The sequence below is a fragment of the Passer domesticus genome, chromosome 2 (genome assembly GCF_036417665.1).
Source record: "Passer domesticus isolate bPasDom1 chromosome 2, bPasDom1.hap1, whole genome shotgun sequence".
Lineage (NCBI taxonomy): Eukaryota > Metazoa > Chordata > Aves > Passeriformes > Passeridae > Passer > Passer domesticus.
Window position 1 is genome coordinate 126,668,432 of NC_087475.1, and position 25,603 is coordinate 126,694,034.

At 45.3% G+C, this 25,603-nt stretch overlaps 2 long non-coding RNA genes across 2 annotated transcripts; both read left to right on the forward strand.

Annotated features, from left to right (window-relative positions):
* The first annotated feature begins 524 nt into the window (after positions 1-524).
* On the forward strand, positions 525-5,870 carry LOC135295655 (uncharacterized). Its single transcript, XR_010357794.1, has 3 exons — positions 525-837; positions 4,837-4,895; positions 5,746-5,870. It is a non-coding gene; the product is annotated as an uncharacterized LOC135295655 (long non-coding RNA).
* A 5,786-nt stretch (positions 5,871-11,656) lies between these two features.
* On the forward strand, positions 11,657-15,680 carry LOC135295656 (uncharacterized). Its single transcript, XR_010357795.1, has 3 exons — positions 11,657-11,794; positions 14,176-14,594; positions 15,324-15,680. It is a non-coding gene; the product is annotated as an uncharacterized LOC135295656 (long non-coding RNA).
* Positions 15,681-25,603: the final 9,923 nt, after the last annotated feature.

Here is a 25,603-nt window from a genome sequence, read left to right on the forward strand (position 1 = left end):
TTTGAGGAGAAGGTATTTATGTTATAAAGTTTATTTTGACTGCAAGTTTCAGCTGTTATTGGAATCTTCTGATTTTTTTTCTGAGTGTATTTATACTTCTAAAATACAATTGTTTTTCCCTTTTCCTGTCCATTCTCTGCAGGTATTTTGTCAGTTTTTATGTAGCCTGATTCCAACAGGGCAGTAGCACATAAAAATGGTGGGGGGAAGCCCCACAAGCTCTCCATTGTAATATGACCATAAATTCAAATTATTTCAGTTATGGGTGGCCACTTCTGATACCGAAAGGTTAAAGCCTCCCTGGCAGTGATTAACTAGCCAGGATCTCAGCCAGATTTCAGTACTTGAGCAGCCACTACTGTGGAAAATAACTTGAAATCTTTCCCCTGACCCTCTTGTCAGGCTGTCAGTGGCAGTGATTGATTTCAGCTCACACAGAGCCCGGGGCTGTCTCTGAGCTGCAATTGTGACCTAATGTGCAGCCCTGGACAAGTCAAGGTCCATCTCTGCATTCCATGGTCTCCTCTGCACCCAAGGGCACAGGGAACTGGACAGAGCTCACAGGGATGTGGGGCTGAGCTGTGGAGGGGCTTTTTAAGAGTCTCAGGGAATTAGAGAATTCCCCTCACCTTAATTCAAAATTAGCCAGAGAGATCAGAGCAGAGCAGCCCTCAGAGATTGCACTCACAGACATCACCCTGGTGGCAAGCAGAGTTCTTTTTGTTCATCCAGTGCTTCTGCTCAAAGAGAAAATTCAGGTGCTAACACTTTTGGGACCTCTTTGCAGAAGCTGAGCTGATGGCATCAGGCTTGTGCCACATGCTGGAAAAAGGCAGGGTAAGAATTTTTACCTCAGCCTAAAAACATCCCACCAGAAAGCAGGCACCTGCATTTTTTCAAGAGACAAATGGTTGTAGATTAAAACATACCTTAAAAAAAAGACCCAACAACCCCTTAGATAACATTTTCTGTCACCAAACAGAAAGAAACGCAGAGCACAGACCTAAAATCAGAGTCAGAGGAAAGGACCAAAGTATTTTTAGCTTGTCTGGGTTCCCAGCCCTAGCGAGGGAATGACTTTAATCAAATTCAGGCGAGCCCCAGCCGCTCTCCCCGGGGCTGGTTTGAGCTGCACATGTCCCATCCTGGAGCAGCCCTTCCCCAGGGCACACAGGCAGCTTTGTGTGCAGCCTGGCCAGGATCAAACGCTCTCCTCTGGAGGGAAGGGAGAGCAGAGGGAGGCCTTTTCCTCTGAGTGATCCTTGCCCACAGAGGAAGCTTTATGACTGCACAAGCCAGGGTACAATATGTTCAGCATATGTCAGTCTTTCCTCCCAGCAGGAGAGATGAATCACCTGTTTTCTCCAGGAGGGAGATGTTTAAATCCCCGCCGGTCATGAGGAAGAGGCAGCGGTTTTCTCATTGTGATGCACATCAGTACAACCCCAGCAAGGAGTGCAGCTGATGCTGGTAGAAGGGATCCTGAGGAAGGGCCTGCTTGCTGTGAATAATGCAAATTGTTTGGGGTGTTAATTCAAGGCCCAGGGTAGGAAGTTTGCTCCATTCTGCAAGGGGTCACGCTTCCTCCCCACGGGCACTGATGCTGGGAGCCCACAGAGGAACTCTGTCACCTGGGGGAAACAATCTGGCTGGTAAAAACATGAAATCTGGGTCTGGAGAGGGGTGAAACAGGCAACACATCTCCCAGGGAAGGGGGCTTTAAAAAACACCTCCAGCAAAGCATGCACGTGTGGGCTTCAGTGCAGCCCTGCTCGAGAAAGCATTTCAGTCCAGGGCAAAAGCAACAGCTCACGGGCTTAAGTGCTTGCCAAAAGCCAAGTTTCTGTCAGAAACTCCCCAGAATAAGTGTGGTTTGCACACCAAGGGAAACATTGCTGCGTAACCTCAAGAAGAGCTATGGAGGCTCCACTGTAAATCTGATCCTTGCAATTATTTCCATGATGACAACACCCACCAGCCTTAGCTGGAACCCATTTGTGCTGGGGATGCTGCAAATGGAGTTCAAAAAAAAGGTTATTCCTTCAGAGAATTTGTGAGATAAGTATGTGACCAGGCAGTGAAGGGCAGAGGGAGCCCGAGGAAACCTGGAATGATCTGTCAGGTGCAGGGTTTCATTCCTGAGGCCACTTGTTGATTCTTCCAAATTGCAGCTCTTTCTTTCAGCTGGCTGCACACAGCATCCTGTGACACACTCAGGAAGGCCCCCAAGCTCATTTTACTGTTTGCTTTGAACCAGCTTCTCTTAAAATTGTCACAAAAAGGGGGACATAACTCTTCCCCTGCCTGGCAGGAGCAGGGAGAAATCTTACTTTGAAGAGGCCGAATAGTTTAAACTGTTTTTGCAAGCAGCTTTTCTTGGTGGGTCAATTGGTCACTCACAGGAGGGCAAACGTCCTGCTTGCACCGAGGTGAACACACAGCCCAAGGCAGGTCAGGATCCCTTCATTTTCATGTGAACAAGGCAAAAAAATGACCCAAAAGAGCACCCTGGGTGCTCAGCATCACAGCTTGCTCCTGCTCACAGGGCAGGGCAAGAACTGGGAGTGGAGTGCAACAGAGAAGTTGTTGCTCTAAACTCGGATTGAACTGAAATAGTTCAACAAGTGAAAAGTATTGAAGTACCCTGGGAATAAAAATATGGAAGGATTTATGGGGGAAGCAAGCAGTTAGAGCAAACTTCAAAGCAAATCTGTGCTTTGTGATTTGGATTGTGTCCTGTGCTCCCTAACCTCTGATCCCTGGAGGCAGAGGTGGGCTCTGGGGAAGGAGCACCTTTCCCACCCTGCTCTGTGCTTGTGGACAGGCCAGGTGAGCTCGTGGAGAGCCTCCAGGAGTGGATGTCCATCTGTCCTGCTGCCTCATCCCAGAAACATCCTCCCCTCCACGCTGCTCCAAACGCTAAAAGCCTCTCCTCCTGCCCTCATTGTTAAATTCATTTAATGATTGATGAATCCTGGCCCAAGTGTTGATTAGGCTGAAAGCTTTCCTCAGCTCTCAGAGTGTCTCTCTGTGCTCAGGAGGAAGGGCAGCCAGACCCCAGTGGTCAATCAGAGCCCAGCTCCTGCTGGTGCCTTTCAGCCATCTGCAGCACATCCTGCTCATGTCAGCAGCTTCCAGCCTCTACTGCTCATTTTAATCCCCTGTAAGACATGCAAGGGAGTATGGTGTACATAATGCATGACCCGGGTTGTTAAAGTGTTAGGAATTCTGTTCCAATAGCTCCGAGATCCTAGCAAACCCATTTGCTACAGGCAGGAGAAAATAAATCTTGGTGTCACTGGGACACTCCCCACGCTGCCTGGGCCTGAGTGCTGGAGGTGGCAAATTTCTCACAGCACTCTGAACCCTGTTTTGAAAAGCCCAGAAATATTCCAGAAGTATGCAAAGTAAATATGCTAGCTCGTGTCAGGATCATTTGGAGGGTTGTTCTTGCTTTCAGAAACATTTCTTCTTTGAAGCCGAAAAGTTTAATTGCAGCCCCAAGCACAAGGGTTGTGGCAAACCCTGAGGCTGAGGCTGTTCTGCCTTTGGATGTCAGGCAGCCTGGTTTCACACATGGATTTACACACCATCTTCTCCTTCCACCAGGATGGAGGGTTGGGGTTATGCCAGCCTGCTTTGGAATTAGATAAAACATTTTGCTTTTGCAGCCTAACAGTTTATGAGCATTGACCAAATGCATAGGCAGCACTTCAGATTAGTACCTTTATTATTAGGTAATAACAAATTACCTGATTTATTATTTAAATAAATAATAAATTGGGATTATTATTTAATCCTAATTAAATAATAATATTTAGCTGGGATATTTAACCTGCCCATGGCCCCACTGCTGCCCCAGCTCCAAGCCCATGGTGGGGAAGGAGGGAATTGAGGTTGCTTAAAAATCTTTTTCAAGGTTAATTTTAGTCCATCTGTGTAGCCCGGTCAACATGATCCTTATCTTTTATTGCTAGAGGAATCCCAGATAAATTAATTTAAAGCTTGGCTGTTTGTTTGAAAAGCCACAGTTTGGCTTTTTAGGCCTCTTCATGTAAAATTCATGGCAGGATACTTTAAAACTCTGCCTTGTACCCAGGTGAGTGATTCTCATGCATTTCAGTGTACAGGGGGTGTTTTTCTGTATGGAAAATCAATTGAGCTCCCTACAGAAAAGATTGAAGATCCACCCTTGCAGTCTGTGGAGGTGACACAGCAGGAATGGAATACCCAGGGATGTGATCTCAAGTCCTTACTGGGACACAACTGGTGCTGGCTGCAGAGCCAGGCTCTTGGCAGGCAAAGGGTGTAACACAGAAAGCCCAGGCTCGGGAATTCTCCAGGAATTATCTGGATTTACCACACTGCATTTGCTCAGGCTGATAAAGGGCTCCGTTTGCAAACCCAACTTTAAGTGTCCAAATCTTCTGTGTCTGCTAATTCACTTCATGTGCACACACCAACATTTTATGGAGTTGTAGCTTCTCCTGCTTGCTATAAATCTCTTTAGAGGGGCTCAAGTCATACATGGTGGGAATTCACAAAGCATGTTGAAATGCTGGCCCCACTAAAATGAGTGGGAGCCTTGCCTTTGGCTGCTGTAAGCCCAAGGCTTTACCCACAGAATATAAAGAACAAGAGGATTTCTTTAGGCTTTAAAGTGGTTTCCTTCTCCTGGCATTTAGACTTATACAGCACTTTTTGATTATCCTTTTTTTAAAACCTGATTTTGCCTTGCTTCAAGAGCAAGCAAAGGCAGGGCTCTGAAGTGTGTTCTCTAAAGAGAACTGAGTGCCTCATCTGCTAATGAACTGTAATTATCCTTTTCTTCAATAGAAACTGCACTTAGCCCTGAGCCTTGTGGGTTGCTGATTCAGAGGAGAAACAGGTTCTGGGTAAGTTTTGTGCATTAGTAGGTGCACAGCAACACCTATACCTGCACACAGACCAGCAGAAATGCCTTTGCTGTGCCTGTCAACTCGTTTCTCTGACTTGCAGAGCAGCAGAACAAAAATAAAACAGAACTCGTAGCAATTTGGCTTTACCACAAATTCCTGTCAGTCTGCTCATTGTGTATTTTTGCCCATTTTTCTCTGCTTTCCATGGCTTGAAAATTCTTAGTGTCAGCCCTCACTTTGGGAAGACAGTGATGTAAGTCCTCAGGCACTAGATTAGACATCTTTGTCATATGTGTGCAGCTAAGAGACATCCAGGAATATCACTCAACACCACCAATTTCTACACTGTGCCCATCCTGAATTCCTGCTACATGTCTGGATAATTGTATTTGCTCCAGGAATAATCCCCAACAGAAACTCGATTGAATGATTGCGTAACCTGGGTACAAAATTCTCTGCCTCAAGTTGGACTTGCAGATTGAATTAGCTGGTTTGCCTCAGAGGAGAGGCTGAAAGAAAGTCAGATCTGCATTGTGAGGAGCTCAGGAATGTGCTGGCTCTGCTGGGGTGGTGGAGGAAAGATCTCCAAGCTCTCCCTTTGGTGTTCTCCCAGTTCCCCTGAGAGAAAGGCATCGTTCCCGTTTGGGGAGTCCTGCCCTTTCCTGTTTCAGATGCCCACATTCCAATAAATCCCTTTTTCTCCACTCAAGTGCCTCACTGCCAATCCAGATAGGTGCACTGCAGTCACAGCCAGATCCCTTTTGTTGCCACTGCACAGGACCAAAATGAGCATTTCCAACACCAAAAGCAGCCTCAGGAGTAATTTTCTTTTTTTTTTTTTTTGGAGGCAGTGGCACTACATGCTCCTTTATGAAGAGCTCTCTCTAGTCCTCATTCCTCACAAAACATTACGAGGCAGGGATGATGTGGACAGATTTTGGAGGTTTTTATCTGCTCCAGACCCTTTGTGAGCGTGTTGGCAGAGAGGCCTTGCTGTGCCAGGGAAGATGAGTCCTTTTTCCTCCCTGTGGGAGAACGATTTCTGTAACAGAAGGACACGCATCCACAAAGTGATGTGCTTCCCATTTTATTCCCTTTGTCCTCAAATTAAGTCTCACAGAGAGGCCTCCAGTACTTTAAAGGCCATGCAGGCAGGGCTGTGGCTTCCCCAGGGCTGTGTGCTCTGAAGCTGGAGTCACCATTCATTTCCTTGTGATCAGCCCAGCCTGAAGGAGAACTTCATTACTTATTGAGTCCTTAAAATAACCCTCGTTATTTGCAGCCCCCTTGCCTGCAGAGATCATTTGGGCCCATATGCAGCACTGTTTGGTTTTAAGTTTCCTTTCTGTTTTTAAAGAACAAGGAGTCTCACATGCCTAAAAAAACCTTTCCCCTCGCTGCTCTCATTAAACCAACTGACAATTGACATGTTTAACTTTGTCAATGTTGGTTTTTAAAAAAAAAAAAATCATAAAGTTCACGGCAGGTTTATGTGTGGAAAGACTCTCCTTTCCTCAGAGAGCCAGCTGGACCAGAGCCATATCAAAAACTTCCTGTAAGGAAGACATAACTAGAAAAGAGAGAGGAATTTTTCGGTGCCCCTTTCTGCCTTGAAAGCAGCCCTGTGGCTGCAATGTCCCAGCTGTCACAGGCTGGAAAGCCCTTCCACAGGGACATTTCTGCAGAGCTGGATGCAGGGCAGGGGTGTGGATGGAGAGCAGCAGGCAACTGGGAGCTCCACATCACACAGCAGAGATGTGTGGTGCCAGATGTGGGAAAAATAATAATAATAATTAAAAAAAGCAGCCAGTTAAAATTTGCCAGGGAAAAGGAAAATAGAAGTGTGATGTAACTCATGTGCTGAGTGGACTGTCCCTCCCTGAGTCCTCGGGGCAGGGCCAGGAGGGTCTGTGTGTGCTGCACGTGCTGCAGGAGCTCCTTGGCAGAGCCAGCAGCACACGGAGACTCTGGATTTCCTTGGCTGCCCCTCTGGAACACCTGATTGTGGCTGCTCCAGCTTCAGCTTGCACCTGGCTGTGCAGGCTCCCTGGGGAGGGTTTGTGCTCCTCCAGCTCACTGTGACCCTCTTTAAAAACCCCGTTACTTGTGGACAACAAATGGGGTGGAATCTCAGCTTCCTAGGCTGTTTGAAATGAGTATTTCAATAATTAATAATAATAACAATAATGATGATGAGGATGATGTCCTGCTGGGCAGCAGAATCCCAGCAGCTTTGGGATGAAGCCACATCCACAGCTCCAGAGCAGGGCAGGGTGCAGCAAAGGAGATTTCCCTCCTGGCAGGGCTCTCAGTGAATCCGTGGTGGTTTGCCCTGGAATCTGGTGGGAGTTCCAGGCACTGAGCTGTACAGACCAGCAAAGTTCAGCGCAGCCTCAAGCAGCTGGCTTTCAGCTTCCTGACTTTTTGTGGTGATACCATTTCTCCTCCAGACCAGCTCCCAGGATTGCATTTTTGGTGCTGCTGAAAATGTTATTTTGCCCAGAAGTCGCAGCAGGGATCGGAGTGGAATTCTCAGCATGCAAACCAAGATCTTCAGTTAACTCAAGAAAACCCACCCATTTAAAAATCCTGCTTTATCTCATTTTCTTTTAATGTGCCAGAAGTTTTCAAACACCAGCAGTTATTGTGGGTGTGAGTCTGTTCCTTCCTGTGAGCTGCAGACACCATTGAGGGAATCTATTGCCTCTGATAGGTGGAAATAAAGTCAAAACTATCCAAAAGTTCTACTCCCTCTGTCTGGAAAAACCTGAATGAAAAATCTCTTTGGTGTCTGAATGGTGCATCCCCAGAATTATTTTTTGTTTGTTTGTTTTGGTTTTGGGTTTGGTTTTTTTTTGTCCAATGGGTGAGCACCAATTCAAATTGGAAGTTCCTTACACGTAGGGGAAAGCCCTTTATAGGTTTATTTTTGAAACCCACAACTTCTCAGCATTTCCCACTTCAAGCTTGTAACCAATTTACAGCTGGAAGGGCTGGGGGCTAGAACCCAGGTAATTCAACAAGCAATTAAAACCAACTCAATTCCACATGCAGACGACTCTCTAAAGTGGTTACTGGAGCTCCACTGAGCAGTGCATGGAGATTTAATGCCCAGGGGAATATCACTGAGGTAATTGCCTTTCCATTTAGAATAAATATGTTTTATTCTTTGCCTCTTAACTTGGTGTTTTTTAAAAGAGCCATCCCCATTAACATGAAAAAAGAGACACTGCTCTCCAGGCAAAAAAAAAGCCTGAAAGTGCTTGTTAAACAAACAGAGCATCTGCCATGAGCTTTAACTGCTTTGTAGCTGATTTTTGTGGGTTTTTTTCTTTCCTCGTCGAAGCAGAGTTCGTCTGCATAATTTCAGGACCCTGTGCAAACTCAAGCACCTGACAGTATAAGAATAAATATCTTATTTTTCATTCACCTATTTTTCATTCCACTCACTCATTGTAAGCTCCTCTGCACAATTTTCCACCTAAAGCATCATTCACAGCCATGACTAACACTAAGTCATTCTTGTTGCCTGCATGCGTTGCATGTTTTACAGGTTGTGGGGAGTTTTTTAGTCATTCATAGTATTGGTTTGATTTGAATTAAATCTTTATGAATGTGCATGTTCAAGTAGCTTTTTGCTTCCAATTAAAGAAAGGAATATCCACATGTCACCAGGCATCCCCTCCCAAAATGAAAACCTGGATACAAAGGGAAGAAAGGAAGGAAAAGGCTTGGTGTCTCTAAAGGAGAAGGGCAGGAAGATGGAAAGAATTCAAAGGGAAGGCAGTAAAAACCCCACTATAGCCTGACTTACCACTGGGGGTGCACAGAATCTCCTGTGGGGATATTTTTGATGTGAGAGCTGCCTGGAAGGAGCCTGAAAACTGTGAGCAAAGAAATTGGCTTCTCCTGCAGGATTTCTGCTGGGTTGAGTGACACAGAGCTTTGTCTGTCTTTTGCAAACAAAGAGGTTTATGTCAATAATAATAATAATAATAATAATAATAATAATAATAATAATAATAATAATAATAATAATGTCAACAGGTCCTCAGTTCCACCATCAGTTTCTCCTCCTTTGATGGCTGCTGATGGCTCAGATCAGAAGGGCTGAGGAAATACAGAGCAAATTCTCCTCTCCTCACAGGGAATCCCATGGGCTCACTGAGGACAGGGCTGGAAGGGTCCTCAAGAGAACAATCCCACACTTAATGCAAGATCAGCTGGGCTTAACCTCCCTGACAGAGGTTACTCCAGATTGTTCCCAAAAACTTTCCCTGCTGGAACTTCCATGGCAAGCTGGTCCAGATCTTTGTCCAAAGCTTATTAGGAAACTTTCCTCACAATTAACCTGGATCTTCCCCTGAGCCTGTTAATGCTTCCTCTGTGCCCTGAGCAATGGAAGAGCAGTTTAGTCTTTCCTCTGTGCATTTTGAAAATACTGGCAACTTTTCCTTCATTTTTCCTTTCTTTAGCCTGAACACTTCCACTCCCTTCAATCTTTCCCCACAGGTCTTGTTTTTTAGACCCAGCTCTCTTTGAAATAGCCTCCACCTCACATCCTTCTTGGAGAACAGTCCCTAACCCTAGACAGAGCAGACCAGCCAACATCATCACAACCTGACCCAGCAGTGTGAAATGATTGTTTTTGTTGGCCTTAGCTCATGGTGTTCCTGCCTGTGCCTCTCACCACTGGGTGCTTCCTTCTCAGCAGTTGGTCATTACTGATCCACGTTCATCCTGCAGCCACTAAAGAACCCAAACTTCTCCTGCAAAACCACTCTGCAGGTGGTGGTTCTGCCCAGTGCTTGTGGGGACAGCTCAGGGCAGTCTCCCAGGCTGATGGTGAACGACTGAGAAGTGTTATCTCACCATCTTCCTCTTCCTCCCTCTATTTTTGGATCTGTGGGCAGCTGACAAAGCCACCGGCTGAGCCCTGGCCTGGAGCTGAGGTGACTGAACAGGACGTGGGAAACTGCTGGACAGGACATGAGAAACTGCTGGCCCTGAGAGATAAGCACAGATAAGGTGGGGGAAATTCCAGATAAGGGCTGGATTCTACAGGTGGCTAAGGAGGTGTTGAGTGAGGGTGGCCAGAAGCCACAGATTGCTGCAGTGAATCCCTAGGACCATGCAAGGGCAGAGATGCACGGGTTGGCACACCCAGAAACACCAGGTGAGGACAATATCACCCAAATTAGGACAATATTACCCAGGTAAAGACAATATCACCCAGGGACCAGTGTCACAAACACCAGACTCGCTGCAGAGGGGGCAAAGCTGGGCCATGTTAAGAAAAACTCATTAAAGGTGGGTGGAGTAATGGGGGAGGAAGAAAGCACGGCACAGGAAAAAGAAGGATTTATGGATGGGGGAAAAGGAGGATGAAGAGCTTGTTATAGATGCACAGAATAATATTGGCTTTTTGCAAATATTAGAATGGATTTTATATGCGTGGTGTTGAAGTAACTTTGCTATAAAGAGATAGCTTTTGTATCTGTTGTTAATTAAACTTAAATATAGTAATGAAATAACTAATATAAGTATACTTGTGTTACAAGACCTACTTAAATAAGATAACATCCAATAAACATATGATAGAAACACCTACTATCTAGATAGATATACCAACTATCAACACTCACTGTCTAAAAACAGTATAAACCAGAACCCATACAAGTAATAATAGAACACGACCAAAAAATACACATACTCCAAAAAAACAAACCCAAAAAAGAAATATGCTAAGCAATTCTTAAAGCATGGAAACTAGTTTAAAGAAAAGTTTACTGTGCATAATTTTTTATGAATATGGAGAATTGTTTATGAATATACAACAAGCTGACGTAATAGCAATAATCTATAAAGAGTGTTTCCAAAATAGCAAGTGTGCTCTTGGCTAAGTGCCAAGATGCACCCAACCATAATCTTTACTTTATTGTCTTTATCTCCTATCGTCCTTTATTAAACTTTTTAAATTTTACAAGAGAATAAAACGTGTTTTTCACAAACTGCATGCCAGGCAGTCCTGAGTTTGATTACAGTTCATGTCCCAAACCTGCTGCCTCCATCCCATCATCCCACAGCCTTCTCCGTGGTCAGGAGGATGGGGACAAGGAGGGCTGGCAAACCCAGGGAACCTGCTCAGACAGGTCAGGGATCCTGGTGGCAAATCCAATGGCATCACCATCTTCCCAACCACTTCCCAACACTCCTGCAGAGCTTTTATGCTCCACAGACCCCATGTGCTGCTGCTCAGCAGTGGGAATTAGAGGCCAGGAGAGGCATTTATTTAAGGCAGTGCTGTCACTAAAACCTCCATTCCATCAAACCTTGGCTCAAGAATACAAGAAAATGATTTTACGCTGTTGCCTGGTCCTAGCCAAGATTCAGACCCTTCTGAGTGAAAAGTTATGTGTTCCTGCCTCTCATTTCCTCTCTTGCCTTTTATTCAGACATTTATTTATCATCCAAAACCAGAAACCTGGGGATTAATTTATTCTTTACAGAATGCAAAGAAATGTGGGGATTTTTTTAATTTCCAGATCTTCCACGCAACAAAGAAGGAATATTTGTCAGCCGCTAATTTTTCCCCATTCTATTTATATTTGCATTCTTTCTGTCTGTGATAGCTACTTCACTTCACCCCCTGACATTTTATTAGGCAAAAAATGGGAAACTCTGGCCCCTTGGCTGACGTCAAGGGGAATTTGGGTATCGATTTCCCTGAAAAAGCAAATTCAAGCAGCGACCTGGCAGCCTGCACAGACCTGTGCCCAGGCTGCCTGCGTGCAGGGGGCTGTCACCCTCATCACACAGCCCTTTCATTCTCCTCTCCTGCAGCTCTAGATCCAGCTCAGAGATACTCACAGGAATCAGTAACAGGCTGGAAAGATGTGAGCCTTGATGTTAACTCTCTGCTTTTAGTTTCTCTGATGTTGGCTTGGGTTACCCATAACTGGGGGTCGTGCTCGGCTGCCAAGTCACTGAGCAACTTCCTCTGTTTAAACAGAATATATAAGCCTCACTCTTTGCCAGAGTTCATGACTCTTTTGTAAAGTGTTTTATGATACAGTTGTTACAGAATCCACCAGCACACTAACAGCTCCAGACAAGGCCTCGCTGTGGGCCTGGCTTCCAGCCCGTTTCCTTGCATGGAGGTTTTTCCATCGCTATCAGCACATGAATTCATCAAACTGCACCACACACCCCACTGCAGCAGCACTGCCACGGGGCTTGGAGGGACACGTCCACTCGTTGTTCCTCCCAGGGAAAAATCAGAGGTCAGGAATCCAGCCCCACGCAGAGGATCCTCGAGGCCTGTGTGCCTTTGAGGACCTTCAAACACGCTTTGGATGATTTTTCAGAGAGGCTTAGCAGTGGTGCTCAGCACCATGAAGTCACATAAACCTCCCAATCATCTCTTCTGTCCCTTACATCCATCATTTCCAGAGACTGGGTGAGATTTAACTCAGTGCTGAGAGGTGGAGCAGCCCATGGAGTGTGATCCATCCTTTTATCACAGTTGGGTCAGCTCAGCTCAATAAGTGGTGACCTTGCAGTACTAAATGGTCTCCAAAGGGCTCTGAGCTGCAGCTTCTTCTGCACTTCCCACAAATTTCAGGGCACAGATTTCCCACAAAAGAAATGGGACTGTTCAGGAGATGGTGCCAGTTAAGGGAAAAGGTAAATAAGCACATTTTATCACTTGTAATGGTGTCACACTAAAATCACAGTTATCTGTGAGGGATGCTGCAAATCAGCTTTTGGATGTCCTATTTTTAAATGCATTAATTATCAGAGGAAAGCATAATCCTGGCCTCAGGTATGTGAGGTGACTTGGCTGTTTTGTGGTGGGTGAATCACGGTGCTCTCACCGTGTTCCTGTCCCTGCAGCTCAGGCTGAGCACCTCGAGGCCCTCAGATGGGACTTTTACTGCACTGGAAAGCTCATGGTTTCTAGGAAAAAATGCTAATACGTCCTCATACAGGCAGAGCTTTTGATCCCATTCCTTTAGATTCCAATTCATCCTTTGCAGCCTGGCTCCAAGGAGTGACCGATGCCAGATGCTGCAGAACAAGGGCTGGACAATTTTAGAGCATTTTGGATAGAAGGAAATGGTTTTCCCCAGCATTAGTTTGAAGCACCAGTTGGCCCCAGTTCTGAAGCATGTGGGGGGAAGAGAAGGGGCGAGGCTGCACTTTAATTCCCCTTAATGGAGATTTGAAATGCTGGGGTTTGTTTCCCATATGAATGCAGAGGTTTTTTCTCTCATATTAAACATCATCAAGGAAAAAGAAATCGTTGTGAACCAAAGGTTTTAGAACATTAAAAGGACAGAAAAATCTCTCTGGTGATTTCTAGAGCTCAGCTAATGCTGAGTGCCCAGTTGCCCTGGTCATCTGCTTTCCTAAAGCTCCTGAGTGCTCCTCCTATGGAAGTATCTGGTTTTCCTGTGGTTACCGTTATTCCCTGTGCCTGAGGGACTTCAGCAAATTACTTCAATTGCTCTATTTTATTTGCTGTGTTTCTGTTTTTAAAGCAAACCAGCCCGGAGTTGGAAATCCCTTTGTAATGGACAAGAAAGTACCGAGATTCCCTGGAAGTCTCGATTAACATGCCAAATCAATTACAGTGTAATTAGCCAGAACTGTTACTTGTTGAAACCCTGTCAACAAAAATAACTCACTCTTCCCCTTCAGATGGCTCCAGCACCTCCATCTTCTTGACAAGGACTTTGAGAGAGAGAGACCACCTCCCCCAGCCCCTATCAGACCGAAGGCAGGGAATGAAACCCAGATGTGTTCACCAGGACAAACACAAAATGCTGGAAAATGGTGGGGAAAAGGAGGGCAGAGCTCTCCTGGCCATGCCACGATGCCTTTGCAGGGCAGGATGAGCCCCGTGGGCAGGCTGGACCCTGCTTTCCCTGGGGTAAAGCCGCAGGCAGCTGCTGCATTTCCTGATTTATGCCAGCCCTGGGGAGAAGGAGGCCCACTCCTGGGAAGCTTTATCTGCAATTCATTTAGGAAAGAGGCAGGACCTCTCCTCTGACCTAATTGAAAACAGGCAGCCTCCTCCTAATTGTGCACTCGAACCAGTTCATGCGCATTAACAGAGGAAATTGGAGAGGAAAAGGGTTCTGAGTTGGCATTCATTTCCTGCACTTGAAGGTCCATATGCCAGCTGTTTGTCTATCTATCTGTCTATCTATCTATCTATCTATCTATCTATCTATCTATCTATCTCTAATTCACATTGTTCTTCTCTCTGCAGAAACTTGACTTCAGGTGAAATACAAGCACCAGGACATTTTTTCTGTTCCAATTCTAGACAAGTGTGTTGAAGGGCACAGTTTTTCCAAAAGGAAAACATTTGGTTTTGTTCTTTTTTTCTCAAGACTAAAAGACCTCTTGATGCCAAAAGAGTTAATATTGCTCATCATTACTTTCAAAAGACCTTTTTCTTGTGTTGGGCTCTGCCTGCCCACAAGGAACACTCCAAGAAAGTGGCCAGTTTTGGTTAAAATATTGCAAAGCTGAAGGAGAGCCCTCATCAAGTAGCCAACAGGAGGAGGAAGAGAAATGCCCTGTCAGTCAGCAGCTTCAGGAGGTTTAACCCTACAAAGTCATACGTGTTCTGAACGCAGAGTTGTATTAAATCATACCAAACCAGCACTTCTGGTGCTATTGCAGGTGTGTGTTTGCAGTTCCAGTGATCAGGTATCTTTACAAGTTTTGTGAGCTCTGGAGCAGCCAAATGACTCAGAGCTGTTTCAAAGTCACCACAGGGTTCGGAATCTTGATTGTATCTATCTGATCATACATTGAATGTGCTTAAGCAGAAATAGAAATGGCTTTTAATTGCAATCAGGCAGCTGTACATACCAAAGTCACCGCAATATGCTAATGAGATGCTAATCTATCCCTTTGCCTTTGCTGCAGTCTCTTTTAGGATTATATCCCCCAAACAGGTTTCGCAACACACATATCAAGGTGGAGACTTTTGGAAAATTGCTGCTTATTAGATGGAATTTCGGGGAAGCAGCAAAACTAGGAACCTCATTTCCAGGTTGCCCTGGACCACCAGAATGGACAATGCTTGAATTATGACCTGGGCTCTTTCCAGGTCCCCAAATGCAGGGGGAAAAGGGAACCTCCCTTCGCTGTTATGATTAACTGCAGAGTTATTGATGGGAATTTTAATACTATTTGTCAGGTGGAGGTTTGGGGAGCAAAAAAGGGGGCCAGAGGTTTAAAGCAATTCTGCTGGGTGCTGGCCAATCATGTGGACCAAGAACTGAAAGTGGGTGGTCTTGGAGCAGAGCCAGTGGAAATAGGGCCAGGAGATGGTGTCATCCTTGACTCCAACACATTCATGTTTTGGCTCTCTAGCAAGGGTTATTTTTTCTCTTTATTCTGCAGTTCAACACAAACATCTCCTTCGTTTTCTAAAATCCGTGGGCTGAGGTGTCCCACCTGCCAGGTGAAAAAGCAGACCAGAAAAATCACAGCGAGTTCCTAGAAAGAAGGAACAGACAGGAGCAGGCCCCAGAGGAGGTGTCACACCTGCCAAGCCACCCAGCCAGGAGGAAACTTGGCTCTGTGCTCTCACAAAGGTGTGTGAAAGAGTCTTGAAAAGCACAAAACAAAGCAATGTGATGTCTGTGGGACCTGCCCACACACTGAGCTCTGACACTTACCTTGAAGCGTTTTGGTGTGAGGTGGGTGTAAGGCTTTGGTATCATCCCCTTAGTCTTCAGCAGAAAACTGAAGTTTTAAGCAGAGCAGCTTGACATTTTCCTAGAAGTAGGAGGGATGTTTTTAATGCATTTTTCTTTTTTTTCTTGGTTGTTTTTAGGGTTTTTTTCCCCCGAGTAGGAGTTGGGCACGTGCCTATGGGTTTTGCAGCACTGTGGAACTCCTGCCAAAACCTGATTGCAGCTGAGTTGAGCTGTGCCCTGTATCACCCTTTGGTAGTGCAGGGCTCTTCCCAGTCCATGCATTTCCAGCTGGGTCTCCCACTACCCACTTTTAACACAGGGCTGAAAAAAACATTTTAAATGATGCTTTCATGTTTTGCCTTTTTTCCTTTTATATTTTCTTTGTATTCTTCACACATATATTTGTGGCTCTGTAGCCTGTTGTATTGGTGACTAGTTTTCCCACTGCTTTTCCATGGCTTTTCCCTAGGCAGAAAGACAAAACAAATTCCAGAGCTCCAAGACCTGGGGCCCTTGTGCTATCTTGGCTCTTCCTGGGAACCAAGGATGAAAACAACTCTTAAAGAGCATTTCAGAAGAGCTGACTGGATACTGCTCAGGGCGGAGAAAATAAAAGTGATCTTTCATTACACTGGCCAAACAAAGCAAATCAGCTCAAAATCCCTCTGAAGTGAATGAAGTTATCAAATATTTCAAATTCATTTCTTACATGAGGGGGGAAAATAAAACCAACCCTATCAAAAAGGCATTATTTTCTGTACAAAATAAGGCCTTAAGCTTGAGCAAAATGCTGATTTCTGGCCTTGTGAAAGGAAAAACAAACAAAAAGGAAAACTAGGGCATTAAAATCTGCAATAAGAAATGTCCCCCATTCCAGGGTTGCAAGGACTCTTTGGGATGTGGGTAAATTTAGTTCTTTTTTTTTGCTTGAGCAGAATTGCCTCCCATCTCTCAACTTCAGGCAATTTTAGGAATATTTTTCTGAAATAAATGGATTTTCCCCAAATAAATGTACTGGCACAGACAGTTCTCAAGACCCTGATGATTCCAGAAAGACTGAGGCCACATTTTTCAATGAATTTACTATTTTATAATACATATACATGGCTCTGCCCCCGTCTAGCACAGAATCTTCTGAATAGCACTAAGCCAATGTGTTAAATCTCTATTTTTAAGTTGTTTTCCCACGCTCTGAGCAGTGCAAACAAGTAAGACCAAGCATATGTGGAGATCATAGCTTGGATGTGGGAAGCCTTCGATTGACACCTTCATCTGCCTTGGAAGACCTTTGTTTTCCCACTTGGAAAAGCAAAACCACAGAGCCACGTCTGCAAAACAAAATATCCAGCCCCTGGCAGGCAGCACACAGCAGCCAGAGAAAGGACACAACATTTATGGGCTCCCAGAACACAGATGTAAACAGAATCTCCTTCAGCAGCAGAGAAAGCACAGGCCAGGCTGGGTGAAAAAAAAAGATAGTTTTAGGTGTTGGCAGCTAAATTGGTCTTTAGATGTTGCTGAGGTATTTATAGAGCTCCTGGAAAGGGATTTGAAAATATGCCATAATTAAACATTTGAACTGGGATAATGTTGTGATAAACGATCACATGGAGGTCCCAAACACCTTAAATAGTCACTGTGTGCTCCTAAAGCAGAATGTTACTGGCCCTGATCTTGATTTAATGTCCTCAAAAGGGGCTTTAAAAACAAAGGTGGGACAGAGAAGTCAGGCATCAAGTTTTTATTTCGGGATTCAAAAGCCTAATGAGGTAAGGAAGCTACCAAGAGATCCATAAAAAGAAAGGCAAAAGGTTGAACAGTCCGCAGCCTTGCACAGGAGGTGGTTGCAGATGTGCATGATACACAACACGGGGCAATTGCTAAACTTGCTATTTAAATGTTAATCAAATCCTTTGGAAATAGAAGCAGGGAAAAAAGGGATAATTCCTTTTCCTGTACTTCATCAGATGGCAGTGGGAGAGCCCACCAGCTGTGAGGAGGCTGTGGAGTGCTTGGCTTCTGTTCTGGTGATGAGGTTTTGATGAGGAATGCACTTTGCACCAAATAATGGTTTTCCTCTGCTTCCCAACCCAGAGCAGCTGAACTGGCACGAGGGGCCGATGGACTGGTGGCACAAGGGACCTTCCTTGGCCCTTCGTGAATTCCTTTCCACCACAGACACGTGTCACCCCTCAGAACAACTGGGTGAGCTCTGGATGAGCAAAAGAATTCAGAACACCAGTGGTGAAGGACAGTTAAAACTTGAACATTTTGGCACATCCTCCCTTGGCATGGCTGCTGAAGGAGCTGGAACAATTTACATCTCCTAAGAGATTTCACAGACATTCCTTCTTTATTGTCCAACTAAAAATACCCCAGCCTTTTGGCTCGGGCTGTTTTTAGAGGTGGGATGGTGGGCAGGCCTTTCCCAGCCAAATGCTGCAGTGACAGGGAGTGCTGAAAATGCCAGTGGGTTTGTCATGGACAGCCTTTCCTCTCGTCTGCTGGCCTTTCTGACAAATTCAGGACACTATTTTTTGAGGTGTCCAACCAGATACAGTTTTTTTCCCTCCACAATGAAGACTGGGGGTCAGACATATTTCCCTGGGCCCCAAAGAAAGAGCAAACAAATCGGGGAACTCCAGCTGGGGAATTGGACAAACAATTCCCCAAACTAATTGGGGAACTCCAACAGTTCCAAGCAGGGTCTGAGAGATCTGTCTTCCCTCCACACACACACCACACAAGCAGCCTGACATCATCCCCATTCAGCACACAAAATCTATAGCAAGAGCAAACACCCTTTTCCTTCCTCTTTAACTGTGCAGAACCTAACCCTAACTCGCCACAGGAGAGATGGTCTGTGTGTATTTTCCTCTTCCTGTTCCTCTATAAATGAGCTGAGTTTTGCATCATTGTCTGTTAAACCACCACTGTTTTTTTTTTCCTTAACTCTTTGACAGACAAACTGGGCAGGATGTAGCCCTTGGTACTTACAGCAAGTCCTTAACTCTGCAAGCAAAGCGGTGCTGAATCCAAAAGAGGATATCAAATGTGGATCCTAAGGAGACCTATACCTTTAGAATATGAACAATGCTGCAAGAGTGTTCAATCTGGATTCTACTGACTTCTGTGTGTAGAATCTGCCTTTGGTGTAGCATTACATTAATTTTTTCTCTGTCATTGAGATGCACAAACCAAGCATGCCAACGTGCCCATACAAATGTTAGGAGTGTTTTGAGTTCCTCTAAGATTTTGTAAGCAGAGGGAATAAAGCTGAATGGAACAATTATTCCAGCATAGTGTTACACACAGCAGCCTCCTGAATAATTCCATATGTGTGCTGTCTCAAAGCAGTGAAATCAATCAGTCAAAAGCAATCGGTCCAGTGCAAATTACGAATGTGTGTGTGTGGAAATAAAAAGACATGAGGGGCTTTGACCACTCCTGTGATTTTTTTGAGAGCTGCTAGACATTCTTTGTTTGGGGTGGGCTGTTCGGTTGTCACCCTGGCTCTGCTTGAAGAGCCAGGAGTGTGAATTAACACGTCTTTGTGCGAGAAGCTGACAGGGCATATTTTCATTTCCCCTCAGCATGCCTGTGTGTACACAGCAGATATCTGTACCACACAAATCTCTGCAAGGGGCACCAGCCCTCCGGGGGCTGCAGCCAAACCCCAGTGACTGCTCAGTGACCTTGTACTTCACCCAGAGCCTCCTCAAAAAGCAGCCTGCACCCCCTGAGCCTTGCTTTTGGAGGTTTGAGGTTCCTTTTTGCTCGGCCTCAGCAGAGGGGTCGGAGGAGAGCTCCTGGACACATCCAGGCTCTTGTTTCCCTGCAGGTGGGAGCAGGGTTGGGTCTGTGGACACAAAGGCACTCAGCCCCCAGGGAATGCAGGGTTCTGCCGGCCCCTCTTTCCTGCTCTGGGCTCAGGAGGATCCAGAGAGCCCCCAGAGCAGGGCTGGGGCTGGGGCTGCAGCTGACTCTGCTGTAACACACCCAGGAGTGACAAAACCCCATTGTGGGACGGTGACCGTGAGCGTCACAGGAACAAGATCCACTTCTCTTGGCTTATCCTGGCTCTGTGCATGGTGGAGCTGTTCCAGGGCAGGAAGTACAATGTGTGGGCTGTACATTCATTGTCAGCCAGAGGAAGACTTTATAAATATATAAATAATAGAAAATACAAATATATAAATACAGAAATGTAAAACAGAAATATATAAATATGTAAAATACAGATATAAAAAATATATAATTATTAAAATAGAAACATTTATGTTTATACAAATATATAAATATACAGATATATAAATATATAAAATGGTCAAAATATCAAAAGATACAAATATATAAATATATAAAATTATTAAAATATATAAGTATAGAAATATGAAAAGACATAAAAATATATACATATAAACATATAAAATATAAAAATATAAATATATAAAATATATACATATAAACGTATAGATATATAAAATATGAAAATATAAATATATCAAAAATATATATAAATATATATATGTAAATATGTACATATAAATATATAAAAATACATACATATAGATATATCTAAACAGAAAATATATAAATATTAAGAATTAAAATATATAATGTATTAATATAAAATATAAACATATAAAATATAAATATATACATATATAAATATATAAATTTACAAATTTACAAAGTCCACAGGCAGAATGTGCCCTGTGCGTAGTCCCTGCTATCACTGGCCATGCCTCACCAGCAGCCCAAGAGGAAGCAGGACCAGCTCCTGGTGGCAGTGGTGGCCAGGGAAAGGCACCCCGCCCCTGCCGATGGCAAGGGCTGCTCCCATTGACAAGCTGGCTCTCAGCTGAGGGTTGAGTGTGGCTGTCACATCGCCCTGTCTCCCTGACAGGAGTAAGTTGGTTTGAAGGCGTTTTCCAAGCAGTAACCACGGGATATTTTTAACTGACTTGTGCTTGCAGGAGAAATATAGTCACTTTTATTTAAACACAACCTGAAATTGCTCAGCCCACGTCGATAGGGCATGTCAAGTGGGATGTGTAATGCCAACATGTCCTACAAGCATCATGACATTCCTATATATAGTGGAGCATCCATCTCCTATGAAAATCCCTGTGCTGAGCATGAAGAAAACGACTTTTCCACATCTGATGCTTGGAGAGGGAACACCATAAAATCATCTCTGAAGGTGGCTTCTGACCGTTCTCCTGCCACACGGTGCTGCCCAAAATAACCTTTCACATGCAGCAGTTTAGCACCTCCTTGTCTTGAAGGGGACCACACAGAAACCCCTTCCCCAGGGAGGTTTTGGGAGTGAAACCTTTGCCAGCATTAATGGTTGAGCTGCCTCCAGCCAGGCCCTGGTCATCTGCTCTGGGGCCATCTGAAAATATCAGAACCCCCACCTTCATCTGTGATTAAAAGAACCCAATCAATGAACTGCAACAAGCTGCTGGAATTGTCTCCCTTCCTCCTCCAAGGCAAAAGGTACCCCTGTAAATCCCAGAAACCCCCAGCCCACGCAGAGCAATCCTGCAGGCTCCTGTCAAGTGCAGAATCAGCAAAAGGCGTCATTATGCTTGTATTATACCTGTCAAATCCAGGAAAAGATGAGGATCTGAAGCAGACATCACAGACAGGTTGGAGAAGCCAGCCAGAGGCACACAGAGACACAGTGTACCACGGAAGGGTTTTTCAGGCTTTGGTGACAGGAGATATTTGGATTCAGGAGCAGTTGCCATCACTTGCTGGGAAGGCTGAGGCTGAAACCATTCCCTTTCAAGCCTGGCTGTGCAAGGCCTCAGGTTACTGAGACAAATGTGGTTTATAATCCATATGATAGCTGAAATTATATCTTAATATAATAAATTACATTTATCTAGCTTCTTTTGTGTGGCTGTGTTATTGCTGTGAGCTCTTTTCTACTCGGGTGGATCTTGACCTGGCCAGGGGTGTTTTTTGTGTACGAGGACCTGTTTAATAAATGAATATTGGTGGATTTGAGGGGGAATTCTCTCTAAGCATCTGCAAAACCAATTTAGGCTGTTCCTCCTAACCCCCATGCAAATGCTCCTTCTTGCAGGGCCTGCAGACAGTAGACATCACTTCAGGAGGATTACCACACCAACCAACTTTAACTCCCTGTTATCCTGCTCTTCTCCACTCGTGCAGGGTGCAGGATCCATCTTGATCACAGCAGTACCTGCCATAAATTCCTTGCTAAGCCCTGGGGAAGTCTTCCAGGCACTCCAGCTACTATAAAATCAACAAATTGCTCCCTCGTAGGGCTTGGCTGGGACAGGAGTGCATTGCCCATTCCTCTGAAATCCTGTTCTCTTTGTTTCCTTCCAAACAGTGGAGAAAGCAATATTTTAATTTCTCTCATTCCCACACCTCGTGGGATCTTCACAAAGAGCAGTGCCAGGATTCCCAAAGCCTCCATTGCTGCTGAGGTGAGGTTAGGGTTAGGTTTAGGGTTCACACTGAGCAACTGCTGCAAGCCTGGAGCCAACCTGAACCAGTTTGTGTCTATTTTTTTTTTTTTTTTATTTTGTCCCTATGAGAATAACAACATGGCAGATTAAGGTTATTTTTTTCTGTTTAACCTCCTCCTAGGTTCCAAAGCGTGCTTCACAAAGCCCTTATCAAGGCTGCAGGGCAGGTTTGAAGATAAGCATTGTTTCTCTCAGTCACGATTTGAGAGTGAAGTGGTGGGAGTTTCATTATCAAAGGCTGGCCCAGCTGCCAAGTTTTAAACAATTCTGAGATCAGCTCGTTCTGCCTCCCTCCTGCTGCTCCCTGTCCCTGCTTTGAAGTGACTTTTTGGAAGGAGTTAATCAAGTGCAGAGCTTCCAGGCTCTCCTGCAAGCCAGGCTCAAGCACAACCCAAAGTCTAAGACTCTGAGGGCCACGAGGGGTTTTCCTTGGTTCACTTTATCCTGCTCCTTATATCCCTGCTTGCCCTGAGTGTGCATTTACCTTCAAAAGTGTCAGTTCACGTTTTGGGGTTTTGGGCTTTGATTCGGGGATGTTTTCACTTGATTTTGTTTCTCCCATGGTGAAGGAAACCAGCCCCAATCCAGTAGAGCACCTACTAACATTAAATTAATGTCTACAACACGTGTTTTTCAGGATTGGAGCTAACACAGATTTCTTTCTTAGCCAGTCAGTGGCAGCCCTACATCAATTAGGAGGATGTGGCAGCCCAGGAGGATCCACTTGACAGACATGCCCTGAGGTTTTAAATTGTCTTGGTCTTTTACACGAATTGAACAAATCCCACAAAGCTGCTGCGTGGCTCCTGTGCTCCAGTCGTTCTGGGCTGTGTCCTCCCGCCCTGAAGTGAGCTGAGGAAACCTGCCAGTACTCTGGGAAACAGAAAAAGCAGGAGCAGAGTCATTCAAATGCTTAACACCTCCCCTGGATGCAATTTGCATTGTAGAAAGACCAGGTAATTTCCCACCGTGCCAGTCAGACAGAGAGGAGATGCTTCCCCACTTTACACATCAAGGGAAGGAAACCGAGGTTGAAAAGGCTCTTTTCCTGCCTAGTTCCTTTCAGAGACGGGGGAAGATGCTGGGTTTTGGCTTTGGAAGCATCTTAGGAGGCACCTAGTGGGAGACACATCCAGGACTTTGTGGGACACACCCCCAGGATTTGGTGGCACACACATCCAGGACCTGATGGGACACACATCCAGGACCTGGTGGGACACACATCCAGCACCTGGTGGGACACACACCCCCAGGATTTGGTGGGACACACATCCAGCTCTGACCCCAGGCGAGGAAGGCTCCATAAAACCTCTCCTGCAGGCATTCCCAGTGTTCCCACCCCGTTCCCCTCCCAGACCACACCAGCTCATGGAGGAATGCAGGCTGCTCCTCATCAGCATGGAAACACTGTTCTTCCAGCTGAAATCAAATGGTTATTTTCCGCCAAGTGCCAGAATTCAGGCTCGCCTGTGTTTCCCTCACGATCTCTAATAAAAAGTGACGCCTGACTCATGGCTGCACTGATTCACACCTGAGAACTCCCAGTACTGGGAAGAGCCCTGCAGACAGTCAGGGAGAGATGTTTTGGGGGGGTTTAGGAGACTTTGCATTTCTCCTCACACTGCCTCTTGGCCTCTCAAGGGCTGGGCTGGGAGTGAGTGTCTAAGGGGGGAAACCTCAAAGCCCTGCAACCCAAAGTCACAGCACTGTGACAGTCACAGCACTGTCCCCGAGGAGCCCCTTGGATTTTCCCAAGGAGAAATGGTTGTTTTCTTCTTGTTCATGCAGCCCCAAAGCACCTGAGCTTGGTCCATGCAATTCTCTGCCTCCACACCCCCTGCTCAGTTACGTTCGAGGGCCAGGGGATCCTGTAATCTAAACAGGACAAGAGTGACAAACAAGGCAGGAGCATGTCCCCTCAAGAGAGAGGGATGTGGGGGTGATGGATGAGGGGAGGGGGAAGGATTGATGGCAAAGAAAGGGTTGATGGCAATCCCCAGCCTAATAAAACTCAAATAGGGCAATTTCTTATTCCGAAATCCGTCAGTGACCTTTGGCAAATCAATTCATCTCTGTCTGTGCCTCTAGTAAATGGGAATAATACAGCCTTGCTGTCTGGAAAACCTTTGGTGATTCTCAGATGAAAGATGTTTTATTGGTAGCAGTATCATCCTTCACTGTCATTAGCATGATAACAGATCCATCACCTAGCAACAGAGCAGCCTGTCCACGGATTTCTCTTGGATTTTGGCTCTCTAGCAGCCTGCTTTTCATTGCAAGAGGTTTTACAACCTGTGGCTGCTCTTCCCTTAGTGTTCCTGCTCCAGACAAGCACATCTGCCACGCCCCAAGCCCTCCTGTCCCCTTTCACTGCCCCCTGGTACCTCTCACCGTCACAGCAAACAAAATTTGCTTCTCTTAGCTAAAGCATCCCAGCAGAAGTTTTGAACTTTAAAATATAAACTTCAGGAGTAAAATATGCAACCTCAGGAGTACAGCTATCTTTCAGATGTGCACAAATTACAGGGGGGAAAGCAGCAATCAGGAAGCTTTGTAAAATTTGGCAGAAGGCACAGTTTTTAAGGACAAAGTTGCACGTACATGAATGTCACCAAGCACTGAAGATCAGGAGTCCTGCCAAGCCCTGTGATGCCTTTAGACGTGTGACAGGAGCAGTCCTTCCACCCTCAAGTGGTGCACAGACCAACTTAAACCACTAAAACCAGCATCAGCCACCACTTGGAGAGAGGATCAAAGGGAAAGATAAGGATACCAAAAGCACTGTCCTGCTTTATCCGAGACAAGCCATCCCTAATAGTTATTTTTTGTCTAAGCCCTCTGCTCAAGCACAGCTGTTTTGGGAAGGCCCCTTGCTGGAAGAGATAAGGGGAAGTTGTGCACAAGGATTTTTAGCTATTAAGGAGCAATAAGATTCGTGTCTATTAAAATACATGAATTCATGACTGCAACCCTCGGTTTGCATGACTGGTTATTAAAAAATACTGCACAGTCAGTAGCTCTTTCAGTTTCTGAAGGCACAGCAGCCACTCCAAGGCATCAATTACTCTTTCTTTCAGAGATGAAAACCCCCCAGAGCCATCTCATGTTTCCAGGTCAGTACCTGGGCCTGAGCAGGGCTGTCACCATGGTGCTGCCTGGGACACGAGGCAGAGTGTGACACTGTGACACGGGTAATTGCCAGCAGTTTGCCTTTCTTGCCCCTCATCACCCCAGCACAAAGTACAAACCACAATGGGCTTCAGAAGTTGCCTTTTAAGGTTTTATTTACCGTGCCTGAAAGGATTTGAGGATGGGCAGTGTGAAACCCCTATAAGAATTGTTTCTGAGGTGTCAGCAGCCCTTTGAGGAGGTGAGTGTGACCTTCCCTAATTGCTGTGTAATCCCATCCTCAGCCTGGGAGGCACAGGTAAATAAATAAATAAGCAATCAGGTTCCCAGCCTGGCAGTG